Raw genomic sequence first — 15,149 nt, 5'->3', positions numbered from 1 at the left:
CACTCCCAAGAGGGGATGGTCACGCCGCAATCCCTTCTCCTCCATTCTCCTCTTGGGATCTTGGGCACGCATGCATACGCGCCCAGCGTGAGTTTTTAAGCCACCGGGTCCGGGAAGTGAACCGCGGTCGACAACATGGGAGTCCAGCGACATAGCCATCACGCTAACTGCTGGTTCCCCTACTTGTAGATTTTTGAGGAATCTCCAAATTGTCCTCCACAGTGGTTGGACCAATTTACATTCCCACCAGCAGTGTAAGAGAGTAATTTCTTGCCTATTTTTTGCCTTAATATCTTTTTTCACACTCTACCCTTCTTTCACCCTCCTCCCACACTGAATCCAGTATCTATAACCATTTTCCATGATTCTGTATCCTCTAATCTTTCCATTTTCACCATAGAGCATGTATAGGGGGGACATAAATCGCTTGTTTTTCAGTTTGCTTGCTTCACTTAGCATTAAATCATCCATATTTGTTCATTTTGTATCAAATGTTAAAGTCTCATTGTTTCTTTTGTTTTTCTTAATGACTGAATAGCATTCCACAGTGTATTTTTGTCACATTTTTTTCAATCCTTTCATTTATTCCTGATCATTTGGGTTGGTTTCATGTCTTAGGTATTGTGAATAATGCTGCAGTAAACATGTTTGTGCAAGTGTTTTTCTGAATGTTTTCCTATCCTTTTGGTAGATATGCAGGAGTGGAATTGTTGGATCATATGGTAGTTCTATTTGTAGGCTTTTGAGGAACTTTCATATTGTTCTCCACAGTGGCTGGACTAATTTACATTTTCACCAGCAGTGTAGAAGAGTTCCCCTTTCACCACAGCCCCCCCCCCAACACACACACATATTTAATCTTTGCCATTCTGATTGGAATTGGGTGTTATCTCATTGTGGTTTGTATCTACATCTCCCTTCTGATGAGGGATCTTGAGCATATTTTTTGGTTGTTAATGTCTTCCTTAGAGAGTTGTTTATTCAGCTAATTTTCCCATCATTTAATTGAATTGGTCATTTTTGGGGGGGAGGGGTAACATGCTTGAGTTTGCTGTGTATTCTGGTTATCGGTCCTTTATCTGAGGCATAGTTTACAAAAATATTCTCCCATACCAAGGATTGTCAATTCACACCAATTACTATGCCATTGATTTGCAGAAACTTCTTTTTTTAACTTTTTTATTAATTAATTTATTCGTTTTTCATTTCATTTTCTTTTATACATTCAATCACATTATTATTTGTCTTACAAAATGGATATTTCAACAGGTGAACATTTCTCTCTAATACAGTTGATAAAACTACAAAATATTTTCAAGAGATAATACCACATTTCTTTGTGACATTAATACTTTGCCTCCTTATTTTTCTTCTAAATATCCTACCTCAGACCATCTTCTTGAAACTTCTTAATCTGATGTAATCCCACTTGTTTATTTTGGGAATTATTGCCTGTACTTTGGGGGTCTTATTTAAGAAGTCTTTGCCTACTTCAGTGTCTCAGAGTTTCCCCAGTGTTTTCAGGCAGGTCTGTGACTCAAACCTGGTGTAGACTACATTGGAATCCAGAAATGTAACCATTACACCATCTGCTGGGCCCAAATCTTTAATTTTCAACTTACTACAAAAGTCATTCTGTGAATTGTCATGTGTTAACTTTTACCCCTACTTCAGCTCTAACATCACATCTGAAACTCAAGACTATAAATAGTTCCTACCTATTGAGTTGTTGGAAAAGTCATGTTACATTTTTGCCTGGTTGAGTTTTGGAGATTTTGCAAGTTAAATACGGAAGACCAAACTACATTTTTGCCATATTTTACTCTTTTACTTCCACAAAGGGAAGAACATGTGTCAAGCTTGTAAAAAGTTGTGTACAGTTTATGGTGTCAATTCTCTGCAAATGTTTAAGTCCATTTGATTTATGGTATCATTTAGATCCTTTATCTCTTTGCTTAGTTTTTGTCTAGATAATTTGTCCACAGAAGATAGTTGTGTTTTGAAATCCCCAACAATTAGTTTGTTTCAGTATATCTGTGCTTTTAAATCTAGCAGTCTTTCCTTCACTTATTTGGGTGCTCCTGAGTTGGATACATAGATATTTATAAGTGTTATATCATCTTGATAAATTAGCCCTTTTATAACTATAGAATACACATCTTTGTCACTTCTTACAGTTTTTGTTTTGAAGTTTATTTTGTCTGAAATTACTATCACAACCTCAGCTCCTTTTTGTTTTCCCTTTGCATGGAAAACATTTTCCAACCCTTCACTTTTAGTCTAGGTATGTCTTTATCCATGAGGTATGTTTCTTGTAAGCAACAGATAGAGGGTTTCTGTTTTTTAATCCATTCAGCCAGTCTGTGTCTCTTGATTGGAGAATTTAAACCATTAATATCCAATGTTATTGATATTTCCAGATTTGTCCCTGCTGTTAAATGGGCCTTTTTTTATTGTTTTAGTTTCTTATTTTTGTCTGTTTCTCAGTTTTCTTCATATAGCATTCCATTCAAAACTTCTTGAAGAGGTGTTCTGGAGTTGGCAAATTCTTTCATGTTTTGTTTATCTGAGAATTTTTTTGTCTTTTCTTCCTATTAAAGACCATCTTACAAGGTATAGTAATTTGAAATTGTTTTTACTTTAACACTTTGAATATATATTTCCCTTTTCTTTCCTTGCTTGCATCATTTCTGATGAGAAGTCTGCTATTAGCCTGATGAGATAACCTTTGTAAGTAATTTGATGTTTCTCTGTTGTCAATTTTAGCATCTTGTTGTTGTCTGGTTTTGGACCATCTGGCTATAGTTTAGCTCTTCATGGGTTGATTCTATTTAGGGTCCTTTGTATTTCTTGAGTCTGAAGAGGTTATCTCTTCGTATATTATAGTCTTCATCTCTAACAGCTCTTTTTGATTCTTTTTGTGGTTAATCTTTATTTATTTATTTATATTATTTACTATTATTTATACATTCAATCTTTATAGGTCATTTAGTTTGTAAAGAGATTTTAGCCAGCTTGATACATGCCACAAACCAGGAGAGTTGAGAATACTATATGCTATATCACCAACAAATAATAAACAATATCTGTGTCCCACAAATGTCTTCTTTCTCCATTCTTTCCAAATTTCCCTTCCTGTACACTTCCCTACTCCCACTCTCCTTCCACTTAGTCCCCAGTGTCCATAACAATTTTCAATGCTTTTATGTCCTCCAGTCTTTTAATCACTACCACAGAGTGTAGATGGTTGATAAATGTTAAGTGGAGTTTTTTTCTTGGTACTTTAAGATGGACTTGAACCCCTCCTCACCCCATCTGGAAACTGATTCAAGCCAGTGGCATTGTTGGACACCAGGCTGCCTATGGCTGCAGGTCCTAATGGCCAGGACCTGTCACTCATCCTCTGCCCCTTCTTCACTTGCCTTTGGACTCTCAGAATTTCAGTGTTTTGAATAGTGTGTGGTATACATTCCCCCAAGGGAAATAATCAAGCCCACATCATTCACAGTCAATACAATGAACATTGTGGACATGTCGGTTAAGCAAGTCAGAATATTTGTAGTGACCAAACTAACTGAGATGGAATAGAAAAGAGATGATGAGTTCCAGGAGATCAGGAAGTCCTTTCATGATTTGAAAGAAGAAACAGACACCTTAAACAAGAACTAGATGGAACTTCTAAGGTTGAAGAATGTGATACAGGAAATCAAAACCTCCCCTTAAAAGTATTAAAAGTAGATTAGATCAGGGACCAGCAGTTAGCATAATGGCTATGTCACTGAACTCCCATGTAGCCGACCGTGGTTTGAGTCCCAGACTCAGTGGCTTAAACTCACACCAGGCATGTGTGTATGCATGCCCAAGATCCCGATAGGAGAATGGAGGAGAAGGGATTGCAGTGTGGCCATCCCCCTTGTGGGGGTTATTTCTCGCTTTCTATCTCTCTGTCTCTCTCTGTTTTTCTGGTGAGCGCACGCACTCTGCAGCAAAAAGCCTCTCAAAAAAAAAAGTTTATTAGATCAGGCAGAAGATTGACTATCAAATGTAGAGGATAATATATGGGGAGTACTGGATACCATCAAGTGCCCCAACATCCGGATAATTGGTATCTCAGAAGAGGAAGAAAATAATAAGGGCATTAATAATTTATTCCATGAAATCCTTGAAAAAAAACTTTCCTAGCCTAGAAATGCATCCTAGCCCAAGAAATACATAGGACCCTGAGTAGAATCAACCCAAGAAGATCCGCTCCAAGGCACTTCATATCCAGACTGGCAAAAACAATAGACAAAGACAAGATACTAAAGCTGGCAAGAAAGAAATGTCAAGTTACTTACAAAGGTCACCCCATCAGGCTAACATCGGACTGCTTGGCGGAAACAATGCAGGCAAGGAGAGAATGGGGAACTATACTCAAGATATTCCATGCAAATGGAAATAAAAAACAGTTGGAGTTGTGATATTGATTTCAGACAAAATAGGCTTTAAGACAAAGACTGTAATAAGACAAAGAAGGGCATTATATAATAGTAATACAGCAAGAAGACATAATGTTTATAAATACCTATGCATCCAACTCAGGAGCACCTAAATATGTGAAGGAAAGTCTGCTGTGGCTAAAAGGAGAAATAAGGAGAAACTGTAATTGTTTGGGATCTCAACACCCCATTATCTACTTTAGACAGACCTTCTAGGTAGAAAATAAATAGATGCAGGACCTAAACGATACTATAAATCGAATGGACTTGATAGATATCTATAGAACTTTCCACCCTAAGACTACAAAATATACATTTTTCTCACCTCAGCATGGAACCTTTTCAAAGATTAACCATACGTAGGACACTAATTAAACCTTTACATATTCAAAACCGTAGAAACTATATCCAGCATGTTCTCTGACAATGATGGAATTAAATTCAAGATTAATTTCAAGGAACACCCTCAAAAATACACAAACACATGGAAACTGAACAACTTACTTTTGAATGACTTAACTACTTAAGAAATTAAGTCTGAAATCAAAAAATTTATGGAAACAAGTGATAATGGGTACACAAGTTTCCATAATCTGTGGGACATGGTAAAAGCAGTCATATAAGAGGGAAATTCATAGCAACTAGTGTGCATAAGGAAAAGATGGAAAGATGGCAAATAGATAACCTAACATCACGCCTCAGGGAATTAGAAAAACAACAAAAATACTAGGTGAAAAGAAATAATAAAGGTTAGAGTAGAAATAAATGAAATAGAAAATAAATGAACCATACAAAAATAAATGAAAGCAAAAGCTGGTTCTTTGAAAAGATTAACAAGATCAACACGCCATTGGCTAGAATAATAAAGAAGAAAAAAAGAAACCAGATAAATCAAATATGTTATGAAACAGGCAACATTACAACAGACATAAAAGAAATAAAAAACATCATCAGAGGATACCATGAGTGACTATATGCCAACAAAGGAGATAGGACCTAAATGATACTACAAATTCTTGGATGCATATAATCTACCAGGATTGAATCAGGAAGACATAGAGAACCTGAATAGACCCATAACAAGCCAGGAGATCAAATCAGTAATAAATAACTTCCCAACAAAGAAAAGCCCAGGTTCAGATGGCTTCACTTCTGAATTCTATGAAACTTTTAAGGAAGAGTTAATCCCCGTCCTACACAAATTATTTCTAAAGATTCAAAAGGAAAGAAAGCTTCCAAATTTATTTTATGAAGCCTCCATCATTCTCATTCCCAAAACAGATAAGGACATGACATAAAAAAGAAAACTACAGGTATCTTTGATGAATATAGATGCAAAAATTCTCAACAAGATACTCCCAGATCATATCCAACAACATATAACAAAGATAATTCATCACATCCAGGTAGGCTTTATTCCAGGAATGCAAGTGTGGTTCAACATACGGAAGACCATAAATGTAATACACCATATTAACAGAAAGAAAGATAAAAATTATGATTATTTCAGTTGATGCAGAGAAAACATTTGATAAAATACAACATCCATTCATGATTATGACCCTCAGTAAGCTTGGTATAGGAGGGTCATTTCTCAACACAATAAAAGCCATCTATGAAAAACCTACAGCTAACATTATACTAAAAGCTTTTCCATGAAAAGTTGGTACTAGGCAAGGCTGCCCACTTTCTCCACTGCTCTTTAATATACTGCTGGAAGTCTTAACTAACACAATAAGAAAATGAACAATATAAAAGGCATTCAAACAGGCAAAGAATAGTTGAAAATATCTTTATTCACAGATGACATGATGGCATACTTAGAAGACCCAAAGGTTTCCATGAAAAAAGTTCTCGAAGTAATAAGTAAATACAATAATGTGGCAAGATACAAAATCAACATCCAATAATCTATAGCATTTTTATATATGAACAACACGTTGAATGAAGTAGAACTGAAGAAAGGAATTCCTTTCACCACAGCCACAAAATGTATAAGATACCTAGGGGTTAACCTAAGGAAGTCAAAGACCTTTACAAAGAAAACTATGAAAATCTTAAGAAAGATATTGAAAGTGACATAAAAAGTGGAAGGACATTCCATGTTCCTGGATTGGAAGAATTAATGTAATCAAAATGGCAATTCTACCCAAATAAATCTATATATTTAACGCAATTCCAATGAATATAGCAGAGCTATTCTTCACAGATCTAAAACAGATGATCATAGAATTTGTCTGGAATCATAAAAGACCTTGTATTGTAAAGCAATCCTGTGGAAGAGTGGATTAGGAGGTAGCTCTCTCCCTGACCTCAAAATATATTACAATACATATATGTTTTTTCCAGCACAAATACTATGCATGTCAGTCAAGCCAAAGATATTACTTGATAACTTATCAGCAAATAGCTTCTCATTTTTTTGTCAATTAAGCATATTTTACTTTTTTTCCCTTCTCCTTTCCTTTGTTTCTTTTCAATACTAAACATTTTTCTACATTTTATTGATTCACAAAATACCTTAAACTAAAAATACGGACAATACTAGTGACAAGTGCACTGTAATTTTCTTCTGAAAAAATTTTTAATTTATTAATTTACATTCATTCCCTGAGCTTTGATCACAGCATACAAAATGTGATTTCCCATCTGGAATAATAAACTGCATAGTGACTTGATCATGCATGTTATTATCAATAATTTTCCATTTCTAGTAATATATATATAATATATTATATATATATATATGTGTTTCCCCCTATTTCTCACCCTTTTCCATTTCCCACCCTCCTCCCACACTATCTCAGGTGTACACACTTGTTTTCCATTCCTTTTTTACCCCGCATTTTATTGATTCACAAAACTTCTTAAATAATCATGGGACCAGCAGTTAGTGTAATGGCTATGTTGCTGGACTCCCATGTAGTCGACCGCAGTTTGCGTCCCGGACCAGGTGGCTTAAAACTCATGCTGGGTGCATGTGCGTGTGTGCCCAAGATCCCGAGAGGAGAATGGAGGAGAAGGGACTGCAGCATGGCTATCCCCCCTGGGGGGAGATTTCTCACTTTCTGTCTCTCTGTCTCTCTCTGTCTGTCTGGTGAGCACACATGCCCTATAGCAAAAACCTTTCCAAAAAAAATTCTTAAATAATCTAACTACTTTCAATAGCAATCTCTGCTGATATATATGTATCTATGAATACATGTCTGAATTTAGGCATAAAACTCTGAGTAGAATGAATATACTATAAGGTAGCACCTAGCTGATGCTATATAGTTTACTATGATCATTAATTATGTATATTTTACAATATTTTTCAGTTTCAAGAAAAGCAGATTTAGCTTTAATAAATCAAAGAAATACTAAGGAATTTGCTTAAAACTTAAAACCAGAAAACAGGTTGGGATTCTGTTCAAATAAGAGGTACATGAACCTATTGACGGCTCAAAACAAGACAAAAATCCTTAAAACTGGAAAACAGAGCCTAGAAAAAAAATCACCAATATTTGAGTCAAAAATCATAAGATTCTATTTCACCAATTCAGTCTCATGTACTTAATATATCTTCTGCTGTGGTTCAATTTTCCCAATTAAATTTGGGGATATAATACTCTCCTCCCAGTAAAGTTAGTAATTTTCTTAGTTTTGAACTCTTATTTCTGTGCACTGTATTTATTTTTCCTGGTATAGCACTCCCTGCAGAACTTTTTAAGATCTGGTCTGGTGTTGTAAATTCTTTTAGGTTTTGTTTATCTGAGAATGTTCTTGTCTTTTCTTCCCATATGAAGGATAATCTTGCCAGGTATAGTATCCGTGGTTGCAATTGCTTTTCCCTTAACACTTTGAATATATTTTCCCATTCTTTCTGCACTTGCATTGTTTCCAATGAGAGATCCACTGTCAGCCTGATGGGATATCCTTTATAGATAACTTCACGTTTCTCTCTTGCCAATCTTAGTATCTTGTCATTGTCTGCAATTTTGGTCAATATGGCTGTAATGTGTTTTGGAGAAGATCTTTTTGGGTTGATTCTATTGGGGGTCTTTTGTATTTCTTGGGACTGGAGCTTTGAATGCCTCTCTAGGTTTGGAAAATTTTCTTCCAAGATTTCATGGAATAGATTATCAATGCCCTTATGTATCTCTTCCCCTTCTGGGATACCAATTATCCAGATATTTGGACATTTGATGGTATCTAGTATTTCTCATATAGTATTCTCATTTTGGGAGGCAATTTTCTTAGTTTCATGGTGGATTTTTATTTTTCTTTTTTATAATTATTTATTTTATTTCATTTTATTTTATTCATTCATTCATTTATTTTCTAGCTTGACCAGAGAGAGACAGAGGGCGAGAGTGAGAGAGAGAGGAAGTGAGAAAGCAAGCCACCAGATTCAGGACTTGAACCCTAGTAGGCCATGTGGGAGTGTCTAGCACCTTAACCACCACGCCACCTTCATGGTGGATTTTTCTAGGCCAGCAATTCTATCTTCTAAATCTAAGATTCGATTTTCTGTATGATCCAGTCTGATTTTAATACTTTCAAGGGAGATTTTGACATCTGACATTATAATCTTCATCTCTAACCGGTCCATTTGATATTTTTATAGTGTGGATTTCCTTTTTTAGATCTTGCAAGAATTTCCTCACTTCCTGAAGCTCATCAGCTCCTTTCCCCTGCCTTTTCAGCAGTTCATTGTCTCTCTTCTCTTCTATCTCTGTGAGCTTTGTCACCATGAAAATTCTCAATTCTTTATCTGACATTTTCATGAATTTCATTATACTGTCTGAGGATGAAGAGGAGTTATTATTTTTCCCTGGAGAAGAGGTGTCTTCTTGTTTTCCCATATTTCTTGTGACCCTGCAGTTATTTCTATTCATCTGATGAATGGTGTATTTCTTCTAATTCCTGAAGTTCAATCTGAGTGTTCAGAGGCATGCAGGAGGAGGTGATCTGCAATCTCTCTCCTGTTCTGTTCTCACTCTTTGTGCATCACAATCAGTGGGAATAGAGAAGTATTCTGACCTTAATTGTACTCAGATGTTTAGATCCTGTTCACTTGGACCTATCTAGACATTTAGTGTGAAGGAGCTGAGAAGTCAATGATTAAAATAAAGAAAAAGAAAAGAATTAGTGAAAAGGAAAGAAGAAAATATAAAAGAAAAAGAAAAAAGGATAATAAAAAACTATAGGTTTTAATTTTAAAAAGCAAACATTGAAAACTGCGCAGCACACAAGCACACCGCACGAAAGCAATATTTCACACCTGAAGTTCAGAATCCATGTGGAGATGGGCCTGGGTTTGCGTTTTTTTCCTAAACAGAACAGGGAGAGGCACCTATTAACACAATAAAGGGACTTGAGAGCCCAGAGAATACTTTACATTAAAACAAAAATTAAAAACTCAGGGAAACACAGGGAGAAATGGAGAGAAAGAGACAGGCAACACTACCCACTAGAAATGAATAAAGAAGAAGTCTCAGTAGAAATTCATTATTTTAAGTCTCTGAAAGCAGTATTTCAAAGCTGAAGTTCAGCATCCATGTCAGGAGGTTATTTTTTACTGATTCAGCCTCCTGGTTTGTTATGGATCTATTTAGGCTTTCTATGTCCTCCTGCATCAATCTTGGTAGATTACATGTGTCCCGAAATTTATCCATCTCATCCTGGTTTTCTTGTTTGTTGGTGTATAGTCACTCATAGTATCCTCTAATGATATTTTGTATTTCTATTATGTCTGTTGTAATGTCTGATTCATTGTGAATTTGATTTATCTGGTTCTTATCTTTGTTCCTCTTAATTAGTCTAGCTAATGATGTGTTAATCTTGTTTTTCTTTTCAAAGATCCTGCTTTTGCTTTCATTTATTTTCTGTCCAGTTTTTTTTTTTAATTTTCTATTTCATTTATTTCTGCTCGAATCTTTATTATTTCTATTCTCCTGCCAATTTTTGGATTTTTGTTGTTCTTTTTCCAATTCCCTGAGGCATGATGTTACATTGTCCTTTTGTCAACTTTTTATCTTTTTTCTTATGTGCACTAATTGCTATAAATTTCCGTGTTATAACTGCTTTTGAGGGTCCCATAAATTATGGAAACTTGTCTACTCATTATCATTTGTTTACATGAATCTTTTGATTTCAGTCTTAATATCTTCAATAGTCATGAAGTCATTCAAAAATAGATTAATGTTCATGTATCAGTGTATTCCTAGGGATTTTCCTGAGGTTACTATCAAGTTTAATTCCATCATGGTCCGAGAAGATGCTGGGTATAGTTTCTATGCCTTTGAATCTGTAAAGACTTTTTCCTATTATATGGTCAATCCTCAAGAAAGTGCCATGTGGGGCTGAGAAAAATGTGTATTTTGTGGATTTAGGGTGGAAAGTTCTATAGATGTCTGTTAAGTCCATCTGATTTATGGTATAATTTAGGTCTTGAATCTCTTTGCTTTTTTTTTTGTTTGTTTGTTTCATTGATCTATCTAAAGAAGATAATGGGTGTTGAGATCTCAAACAATTATTGTGTTACAGTCTATCTCTCCTTTTAGATCTAGCAGTCTTTCCTTTACATATTTGGGTGCTTCTGGGTTGGGCGCATAGATATTTATAAGCATTATATCTTCTTTATGAACTAGCCCTTTTACTACTGTATAGTTCCCTTCTTTGTCTCTTATTACAGTTTTTGTCTTCAAAGCCTATTTTGTTCGAAATCAGTATAGCGACTTCAGTTCTTCCACCCCCGTCATTGGCATGTAATACCTTTTTCAGTCCTTCACTTTTAATCTATGTATGTCTTTATCCATGAGATGGGTTTCTTGTAGGCAGCAGATACAGGATTTCTTATTTTTAGTCCATTCAGCCAGTCTGTGTCTCTTGATGGGAGAATTTAATCCACTAACATTCAACGTTATTATAGGTATTTCCAGACTTGTCCTATCATTAAATTGGCCAAGTTCTTTTTTTTTTTCTTCTTGTTCTCTTATCACTGTCTGTCTGTCTTTAATTTTCTTGGTATAGTACTCCTTTCAGAATTTCTTGAAGAGCTAGTTTGGGGTTGGTAAATTCTTTCAAGCTTCGCTTATCCAAGAATGTATTTATCTTATTTTTCCACATGAAGGATAATCTTGTCAGGTATAGTGTTCGTAGTTTAAATTGTTTTTCATTTAACACTTCACATGTATTTCCCCATTCTTTCCTTGCTTGTGTTATATCCACTGAGTGGTCCGATGTTAGCCTTATAGGATATCTTTTGTAAGTGACTTGATGTTTCTTTATTGCTAGTGTTAGTATCTTGGCTTCATCTGTTTTTTTTTCGCCAGTCTAGCTGTGATGTGGTGTGGAGAGGATCTCCTTGGATTGATTCTATTTGGGGTTCCTTTTATTTCTTGCGTCTGAATGTTTTAGTGCCTATCTAGACTTGGAAAGTTTTCTTTCAGGATTTCATGGAATAGATTATTAATGCCCCTAGTAGTTCCTTCACCTCTGGAATATCAATTATTCAGATGTTTGGGTGTTTCATGGAATCTAGTATTTCTCATATATTATCCTCATTTTTCTTGGCTGTTTCTCAATATTTTTGATAATTCTTTTCCTAGGTTAGATTTTTGCCTTCTACTTCTGAGATTTGATCTTCTGCATGGTCTAACCTGCTTTTAATGTTTTTGAGGGAGGTTTTGATTTCCTGTATTATGGTATTCATATCTGACAGTTCTGTTTCATTCTTTTTTATGATGTCCAATTCTTCTTTCATATCGTGGAATAACTTCAGTCCTTGAAGTTCAATGTCTCTTTTCTTTTGCATCTCAGAGATTTCTTATCATAAATATTCTAAATTTTTTTCTGACATTTCTGTAATATCCTCTAATTTTTCCCGAGATAAGTTATAGTGCTCCTTTGTAGGAGTTGTATTATTTGACTCTGATCTTTGAGGCTCTTCTTCAATTTTCAGTCATTTGGTAATGTATTCTCTTTTGGCTAATTTGTTAGAGAATTCTGTAACTGTGAGCTCTTGTGTTTGCCTTAATGTGAAATATTTTGGTGCTATTTTCTCCCTTCTACTGTGTCCTCTAATGTGGGAATCATAGGAGGAGTCTTGAAATCAGATTTATGAAGGGGTGTTTCACTCTTTTTACAACCAGTACTGTGAGGGGCAAAGAATTCTCTAGAACTCACACTGTTCAAATTTTTAGCTACTATACACTTAGCAGTGGGTGAGGGTTGAACGATAAAACAGGAAAGTAAGGTGAAAGAAAAAGAAATTAGAAAATAGAAGTAGGAAGAAAAAAATGGAAAAAGAATGAATGAACTAGAAAAAAAGAGGAGGAAAAAAGAGAAATCACTTCGCAGAAAATAAAATTGATAGAAATGGAAAACTGTGTGGCACGCTGAAGGGGCAACAGAGGCACAGATGGAGATGCCTGGATGGATTTTGTCCTCAGTGAGGAAAAACAGAAAAATTAGGAAGACAAAGGCACAAGGAAGGGAACAGAAAGCTGTTTTTGTTTTGTTTGTTTTGTTGTTTTGTTTTAAAGAGAAAGAAATTGTAGAAGGGACAGAAAATAACAAGAGGAAGAGAAATACTTTGCCTATCTGAATAGCACTGGGGTCTAAAAGAGGAGGACTCTGACTTGGGAGACTTCACAGTCATGAAGCTGGACCCAGAAGGGGCAGCAGAGGAAGAGATGGAGATACCTCAATGGATTCTGTCCTAGGTGAAGAAAAAAAAGACAAAGTAGCAAGAAAAAGGCACAAGGAAGGAGGCAGAAAGCTGTTTTTTATTTTGTTTTTGTTTGTTTTGTTTTTAAGAGAAAAAAGTTGGAAGGGACAGAAAAGAACAAGAGGGAGAGAGAAACTTTGCCTACCTGACTAGCACTGGAGTCTGGAAGAAGGTGGGCACCCTGACTTGGAGGGCTTCACAGCCGTGAAGCTGGACCCAGAAGGAGCAGCAGAGGCACCTTGTTTGATTATTTTTTATGGTGTCCATTTCTTTTTTCAAACCATGGGAGGACTTCCTTATCTTCTGGAGTTTGTTGTCTTTCTTCTGTTCCTTCTCATAGTTTTCTCACCATGAATGTTCTGAATTTTTTTCTGACAGTTTTGTTACTTTTTGTTGTTGTTGTTTTCCAAAAGCATGTGGTGATTTACTGTGTTCTTTTGATAGAGATATATTTCCTGGTTTTCTCATATTTGAGGCTTTTCTGAGACATTTAGTAATTGGTGGTGGATTCACTTTTGGATATTCTTTGTAGAATGTTTCTGTACCTGCGAACCTGTTTGCTACCCTTTTGCTGTGAATTGCTTTTGTGTCAATATGTCTCTTCCACTGTAATTAGTAATCTGGTCCCCAGAGGAGAAGTTTTCTCTTCAGGTTTCTGAAGAGAAATTTCTCCCTTTTTGTTGGTGTTTCAGTTTGGGGGGGTTGAGGATTTCTCTGAGCTTCACAATGTTTAGATGTTTTACAATTATAAATCAACAATTATAAATCAAGTTCTGTCTAACCCCTCTGGGAAGTGGAGGCTTCTAGCTCAGAGGAGGGGGTCTGGGCTGGGGCTGGGCATGGGACTGAAATTCACCCCGATTCAGATTCTCTGACTGAACAGGGAGCTTCAGATGGAGATGGAGTCTGCTTGAGAAGCCTGAAACTACTCTGTCCTATGTGAAGGAAGAGAAGAAATTTATTTGCTATTATTTATATTAAATACCATAATGCTAAACGATTCAGCAAGGAATAGATGTCCAGATGGCCTCTTTCAACTAGATGTTAAAATGTGCATAAGAGTCTGATTGACCAATACTATGTTGTTTTTTGTATTATCAACATCTATATTATTGAACTTTCACTGTTCCAATCAATTCTTGGTTATATCTTTGATAACAGCAAATTGATGTGAATAGCAGACTAAAAAACATTTATTTTCTTAAAGTTTATTTATATATTCCATGATAGGAAAGAGACAGAGGTAAACCAGCTAACCGAAGATATTCTCTACCCTATGATCCATATCCACCTTCAGCCAGCCTGGATTATGGGATCCTGAATGTCTGGTGTACTTCAGGGAAGTTTCTGGATATGAACTGATAACCTCGCCATGTGAAGCATCGTATTTCACCACTGCACCACCATTTGGTCACTCTTGCCCTCTTCTATGTCTTGGATGCTGAATTTCATACTAATGTTCTCTCTGAAGCTACTTTTTTTTCCCTGTGGTCAAAGCATTATGTATTCTTAAAGCAGAAAAAAAATATTAAATGCCTAGAACATTAATGAGATCTGACTTTGATTAATTTATGAGATTCCATTGACAGTTAAGGGAGAATGGGCCCTCAGAGAATTAATAAAGTACTGATCAGGTAAATTCTGATTAAAATGGAAAAGAATGAATAGAGAGGGGGAGGGGGCCATGAGCACCTAACATAGGAAGTTCTGAAAAAAGTTCTGGGTACAATCAAAGGCTTGGTCAGAAAAGTACAGAAGAACTTTATCCATAGTATGATTTTCTGAAGTGAGCTCAATTACCATGTCAGAATGTCTCATACTCCACAAACAAGCAAGTGCTAAAACCTTAATTGTATTCATGAATGTACTACAAAGAGTGCCCTACTGGAGCTCCTGAGTATAATACATGCTCCTCTTTTTTTTTTTTTTTTTTTTTTTTTTTAGTGTTTTTTTCT

The sequence above is a fragment of the Tupaia chinensis genome, unplaced genomic scaffold, assembly GCF_000334495.1.
Source record: "Tupaia chinensis unplaced genomic scaffold, TupChi_1.0 Scaffold148646_1, whole genome shotgun sequence".
NCBI lineage: Eukaryota > Metazoa > Chordata > Mammalia > Scandentia > Tupaiidae > Tupaia > Tupaia belangeri.
The sequence above is the reverse complement of the archived record's forward strand: the minus strand, read 5'-3'. Positions refer to the sequence as shown.